At 36.4% G+C, this 7,509-nt stretch overlaps 1 pseudogene; it reads left to right on the top strand.

Annotated features, from left to right (window-relative positions):
- Positions 1-318: 318 nt before the first annotated feature.
- Positions 319-521, top strand: LOC120781891 (annotated as a pseudogene).
- The last annotated feature ends 6,988 nt before the right edge of the window (positions 522-7,509 follow it).

The raw sequence follows: 7,509 nt of genomic DNA on the forward strand, positions 1-7,509 counted from the left end.
ATATTCAATTAAAAATAAATTCTGTTGGGATTCGAACCTACGTGCTCGTCTTAACTTTTCAAGCGCTTACCACCAACACCATCATTGACACTTGTATTGCGTTGTCCTAATTATGGTTTGGTGATGCATGAAAGAAATATACAATGGATCGCCGATTGTTACCTCTTTCCTTGCTGATGCGCGCATATGTATGTTTGTATGCTTGTGCATTATTGAAGTTATGCTTCTTTTTCTTTCGTTTGTCTTTCATTTCTGCGAGTTCTCAACTATTTTGCGTATATTTTGGTTGAAATACTCTGCGTTGGCCGTTGAAAAATTAAGGCTATACTTTACAGGATTATTTCTGTAGTTAGTCTTCATTTACATTTTTTGGAAATCGACCCGCAATGACGAAGTATATCGCTTTATCTGACAGCGTGAGGTTTAAGAAGTTCATTTCTAATTTGGTCTTGTGGCATATTAGAAATGATGCTTCTTCGAAAATCGTTCGCTTACAACGGATAAAACCACTTTTGAGTGGTGATTTTAATGAATAAATTCCTTTTGGTTGAAATGCTCTGCGTTGGCCGTTGAAAAGTTAAGACTATACTTCTCAGGATCATTCATTCCTTTTATTTCTTCAAAGAAATTAATGACATTTAGAAACATGCATATTTGCATTATTTCGTTGTCATTTCCATATTCGTAGCAATAGAATTTCTATGGCATAAGTAAAGTAATGGCCGCCGATAGTCACCCCTTGCCGCTGTAGCAGCTTCGCCTACAAACATGCGTAAATATGTATGTATGTATACGTATGATCGTGAATACATATCGACGCAGATGTTTGCGAGAAGCACCAGAAAGTTGTGCAATTTATGATTTTTAGCTTTTGCCATCGTCGCGAAAAGACGACTTGTTGGCAAAGGCATGCTCGGGGAGATGTTACGACCTTTGTATTTATGAATGAAGCGAGATCGCTTGAGGAATTTGCGCCTGCGTTCATGAATGAAATCGTTTTTGTTGTAAAATTTACTACACTTGTTCTTCGCCAATTTGGCTGCTATATTGACTTGTGAAGATCAATTTTTTGTTGGTGACATATTCATATGTGTACGCATATATGTATATGTTTGTATGCTTGTGCATTATTCGGCAATGTATGCAAATACATATATGTACATATAAGTATATATGAATGTATGAACATGCAAGTCAATGCGCGCACATGTAATAAGTATATTGATAAGTGATGAAAATATGATTTCAATTTCTGAACGCGCACATGCGTATACATACACTCATATGAGCATGTGCAGATACACAAGATAGGATAGAAGATGTATGCCTTTTAACATCGTGTACTATACAAATAAATATTTTTCTTACTAATAGAAATTAAATTTATCACAGCAATATACATAATATACATATACATAATATTGCTGTGATAAATTTAATTTCTATTAGTAAGAAAAATATTTATTTGTATAGTATACGATGTTAAAAGCAAAAAATTAAAAATTTATTATGTCGAGATTCGAACTTGTGGTAGCATCTTGACTTTCCAAGCGCTTACCACCAACACCACCATTGACGCTTAGGTTGCGCTGACTTAAGTATGGTTTGGTTATGCATGTAAGAAACATACGAAGGTTCTAATAATTTTGTTTAAGTATAGAAATATGCTTTTGTAGAACATTTGCATTCGCAAACATACAGACAAATGTCCAAACGACATAATATATGTACATATGTATGATTGTTTCGCATTTTGCTTCTACGCCGGTGAAATTTCTATACAAAAATCGGCTGAAATGTGTGAAATAAAAAATGGACAACTAGGGGAAATAATTTTTAAAAAATTTATTGACAATTAAATATAAATGAAAATACATGTAAATTTACTTAAATTTATTTAAATTTATTGAAATTTCGTTTCGTATTTTTCGGCACTTTCAAATTAATTAATCTAAGTAAAATTCATGACTTAACCCGCACACGTCTTATTCGTGCAAAATTTCCAACTTTATGAAAATTGGCGCAATTATTGACACTTCAATTTTATGTAAAGTTTAAAACATGTTTACATATGAATATATAATATATTTGATTTTGGCGCAATTATCGACACTTGTCACCCAATATATTAGTAGGAGAAAGCTCAATACTTATTTACATGTGATATATAAGTTAACACAATATTTTATGAACTTCTACATAAATTCCATTCCCACATTATATGCTAGAAACATACAAACCGTTTGCATACTTTGGAGTCCTATTACAACCAAAAGTGCAACTGCGCTAAACGCGCATCCGCTAAATTCTTAAGTGAGCGAAACACGCGCAACCATGTCTTCTCCCCCAAAACCAAATAGCTGCAGGTGAGCGCTACACGCGCAAACCCTTTTAGCTGACCAAGCATCTTTGGTCACGTAGGCCGGCTCAAGCATAGGTTAGATTATAAACCTTAAAGTTAAGTGTAGTTAGTTTGTAATAAAGCTCAACAGAAGCACATAGTGCTGCTTATAAAAACGCATTGTTTTATTTTTTATGTGGCGCCCGAGCAGGGACCGTGAGGAAAAAATAATATTTTTTATACTCGCGGACGAAACCTAAATAACATTTCGTACTCGGCCCCTTAGTACCTTTCGGGAAAAGGACGGGCAGTATCAACCCAGCCGAACGAAAAGCATAAGCTAAATACAAATACATTGAACAAAAAGTGCGTGACGGGGAAATTTAGAATAAATTAAACAAGTCTAAAATAATACAACTATAAAAGGAAAGATTTAAATTAATTCATCAAATACAACCAATACAACAAATACAACTCCTAGAGGAAAGATTTAAGTTAATTCATCAAATACAACCAATACAACAAATACAACTACAAGAGAAAAGATTTAAATTAATTCATCAAATACAACCAATACAACAAATACAACTACTAGAAGAAAGATTTAAACTAATTCAGCAAATACAACAAATACAACTACAAGAGGAAAGATTTAAATTAATTCATCAAATAGAACCAATATACCAATAAATACCACTACAAGAGGAGAAATCTAAATTAATCACACAAAGGAGGAAACATTATCAACACAGGAAAATGCAAATGATATTTATATCTCTCTTTTTCCTGAACTTTATTTTAAGCGATGGTTCGGTTGAGGTGTTAGATTACACTCAGTCAGAAATCGTAATGAAACCTTAAAGTTAAGTGTAGTTAGTTTGTAATAAAGCTCAACAGAAGCACATAGTGCTGCTTATAAAAACGCATTGTTTTATTTTTTATGTTATACAAAGAACATGTAAGAAGAAGATTTTTACTTAATATGTAAATATTTATTTGATTTTGGCGCAATTATTGACACTTGTCTTAATATACAAAATTGGGCCAAAACGAAACAATGAAATACATAATTACTTTTGCATGTCAATATGGAAATGCCGACGGCAAAATGCAAAGGCATATATTGCGATTTCTTGGTTGAAAGCAAAAATTGAAGCATGAGAAATTGAAATGCCGACGGCAAAACGAAATTGCTTACATTCGTACATTGCGTATGAATCATGAAAATATCATCATAATGTTTAGGTAAATCTTTTATATATTTAAAATGAGTTATTATAAAATAATATCAAATTAGCATTAAATAATTTGAAAAATAATAAATCAAAAATAAAAGAGTTCTTTATACATATTTCCATCCTATGGAATATCCAAGAAATCATTTTATAAATACATATATTTCTGTCTCCTCATATTCTCGGTTAGAATATGTGAGAGAATTGTAAAAAATGTTAAAATTGCGAGGCGAATTCCGACCTACCTAATCTTCACAAGACAATATGGCAGCCAAATTGGCTGGACCTCCGATCAGTGTTGATAAAATAAATGACAGTGATAATACGCATAACACAGCGGATTCCAGGTTATGTGATGGTAAGTTTCTCTTGAATATTTCAATTGTCCGTAATAGATGCACCTTGTATATTAAACTTGAGCCTTGAAACTAATATCAATTGGATTTGCAAAAATTTTAATGTTTTGATTTTAAATTGATTTTACAGCGGAAAAAGACAGTGTAGCCCGTGTTCCAAGAGGAGGGAAAACAGCACAATATTATCGTGAATACCGAGCACGAAAGAAAGCAGAGCGGGAAAAGGAGAAATTAGAAATGATAGCTGGCAGTCAAACGAAGAAGAGGAAAACAGGTGCGGAATATCAGAGAGCGCGTAAAAAAGATTCAACGTTTGCTGTTCCATCAATCTCTGCGGGAGCATCTATAACTACTGATGAATCAACGGTCGTCAATTCACCGATAACTGCTGGGCCTTCAACGCGTGTTGATGGATTACAAAAGAGAGATGATTGCTGCATATTCTCTTCCGCAACGAAGAGACAGAACTACTTTTCTAGTCACAGTTCCTTCATTTAGACTTTGCTTTATTCTTCATTTTATGTGCATAATAAATTTATAAAATGTGAATTTAAGTTTTCTAGTTTTCTTTCATACAAAATGATATGCATTTCTTGGAATATCACTAAGAAGTATAACTTCATCCGCGCGTAGGGACTCCACGCACCTTTTTTTTATGGCGTCCAACAATGATCGAACTTTGAGTAACTTGTCGTACTCAGGTGTTCCCTTCTGAGGCTGTTTAATATTATTGTTCAAATGGAAAAACTGTTTGATTTTCTCGAATCTGTTCCTTGGTAATGTATTTGCAACGGCCGCTAGTTTGAAACTGGCCGCCCACGCCATTCTATATGTTGGTATTTTCACAACTGCAAGGTATAGCAAAATGCCAACAAAACTTTTTATTTCAGGCACAGTACATTTCAATTATATGCCCTTTATTTGCATGGCATATAAGTTCGTTTCCTCACATATTTCATTCGCAAAAGAAAATACTAAAATATTCGATGGGTTTTTTGACCGCATTGTGGCATAATTTACTTTTCCAGCTGGTCTCGCTTGCCATAAACCCTGCACTCCTCCACTTCAAACTCTGTAAATCAATTTTTCCAATCACTTCCTGTGCAACGTTCTCATTTTCACTCGAATCTTCATCATTTCCGGTTCCAATAAATAGGTCAATTAAACCAACATGAATATTTTCAGCAGTGTTATCCAAATTTTTCAAAGTTTCTTCTATAATTCTGTCCATATTTGCATCTTCTTCTTTATTTTCCTCGTCAGCCGAATCATCCCAATCAAAGTTGGCAAATTTTTCAATTTCAGCCTGAGTCAGACCTTTTGGGCGCATCTTAGAATGTGTATACAAAAATAAGTTTTTATTTTTCGAAAATTTCCACAATAAACCAATGTTGCGCATACACAACACTGCATTTAGAAAATTATTACAAGTAAACTAAATAACATTTTCATGCCGGTTTTTTGTTTAATTACTCTCTTCTTCTTCTTCTTCTTCTTAATTGGCGTAGACACCGCTTACGCGATTATAGCCGAGTTAACAACAGCGCGCCAGTCGTTTCTTCTTTTCGCTACGTGGCGCCAATTGGATATTCCAAGCGAAGCCAGGTCCTTCTCCACTTGGTCGTTCCAAAGGAGTGGAGGTCTTCCTCTTCCTCTGCTTCCCCCAGCGGGTACTGCGTCGAATACTTTCAGAGCTGGAGTGTCTTCGTCCATCCGGACAACATGACCTAGCCAGCGTAGCCGCTGTCTTTCGCTGAACTTTTCTCTCGAAAACTCGCAACGTCGACTCATCCGTTGTTGACATCGTCCAAGACTCTGCACCATATAGAAGGACGGGAATTATGAGTGACTTATAGAGTTTGGTTTTTGTTTGTCGAGAGAGGACATTGCTTCTCAATTGCCTACTCAGTCCGAAGTAACACCTGTTGGCAAGAGTTATTCTGCGTTGGATTTCTAGGCTGACATTGTTGGTGGTGTTTCCGCTGGTTCCAAGATAGACGAAATTATCTATAACTTCAAAGTTATGACTGTCAACAGTGACGTGAGTGCCAAGTCTCGAGTTCGACGACTGTTTGTTTGATGACAGGAGATATTTCGTCTTGCCCTCGTTCACTGCCAGACCCATTTCTTTTGCGTTCCAACCTACAGAAAGCAGAACTAAAGGCGCGGGTGCTAAGGCCGATGATATCAATATCATCGGCATACGCCAGCAGCTGTACACTCTTATAGAAGATGGTAACTTCTCTATTTAGTTCTGCAGCTTGAACTATTTTCCCAAGAAGCAGGTTGAAAAAGTCGCACGATAGGGAATCGCCTTGTCTGAAACCTCGTTTGGTATCCCCGATCCTGACGGAGCTTTTCGTGTTACTCAACGACAGTTTACACAGCCGTATTAGTTTTGCGGGGATACCAAATTAAGACATCGCGGCATAAAGGCAGCTCCTTTTCGTGCTGTCGAAAGCAGCTTTGAAATCGACGAAGAGGTGGTGTGTGTCGATTCTTCTTTCACGGGTCTTTTCCAAGATTTGGCGTATGGTGAATATCTGGTCGGTTGTTGATTTGCCAGGTCTAAAGCCACACAGATAAGGTCCAATCAGTTTGTTGACGGTGGGCTTTAATATTTCACACAATACGCTCGATAGAACCTTATATGCGATGTTGAGGAGGCTAATCCCACGGTAGTTGGCGCAGATTGTGGGGTCTCCTTTTTTATGGATTGGGCAGAGCACACTTAAATTCCAATCGTTGGGCATGCTTTCGTCCGACCATATTTTGCAAAGAAGCTGATGCATGCTCCTTATCAGTTCTTCGCCGCCGTGTTTGAATAGCTCGGCCGGCAATCCGTCGGCCCCTACCGCTTTGTTGTTCTTGAGGCGGGCGATTGCTATTCGAACTTCTTCATGGTCGGGTAATGGAAAGTCTGCTCCATCGTCATCGATTGGGGAATCGGGTTCTGCTTCTCCTGGTGTTGTGCGTTCACTGCCATTCAGCCTTTCTTTCTTACCTTTCTGTATTTAGTTGCTGAACTTGGTTTTTGGATGAATTAATTATATTAATGTTTTTTGACACTTTTTTACCACCAACTAAACACGTGCGCAGCTGACTACGAACCAATTAGCTGCAAGCTTTATACGCAACATCGGGCATGATAGGGTTAAGATATTCATTAAACTATTTACATTTTGTTTAGTAAATATTTTTAGTAGTTCTGGGATTAGGGGTAAGTTCAGCTTTTCTTGTACTTGTTTTATTTTGTGGCTTTCTTCGGTTATATGTTGTATGGATATTGTTTCCAGATTACACAGCTCGCATTGGGGCGTACTAGTTTTCTGCATTAAGTGTTGGTGTGTAAGCAGAGTGTGTCCGAGTCTCAGGCGAGTGAATTTCTGTACGTATATCCTTTTACAGTCGTTGGGGAATAAGAAACAAGAAACTGCTGTCGTTTCACTAATACACGCACATTTTTTATGTCAGAGCTGACGAGAAAATGACACTCAATTGACTGTCAATGCTTATGTGAAAAAGAGAAACCTATGAATGATATTGCTTATATATGTAAGAATGAAATAGCTTAATT

This window comes from Bactrocera tryoni, unplaced genomic scaffold (genome assembly GCF_016617805.1).
Source record: "Bactrocera tryoni isolate S06 unplaced genomic scaffold, CSIRO_BtryS06_freeze2 scaffold_7, whole genome shotgun sequence".
Taxonomy (NCBI): domain Eukaryota; kingdom Metazoa; phylum Arthropoda; class Insecta; order Diptera; family Tephritidae; genus Bactrocera; species Bactrocera tryoni.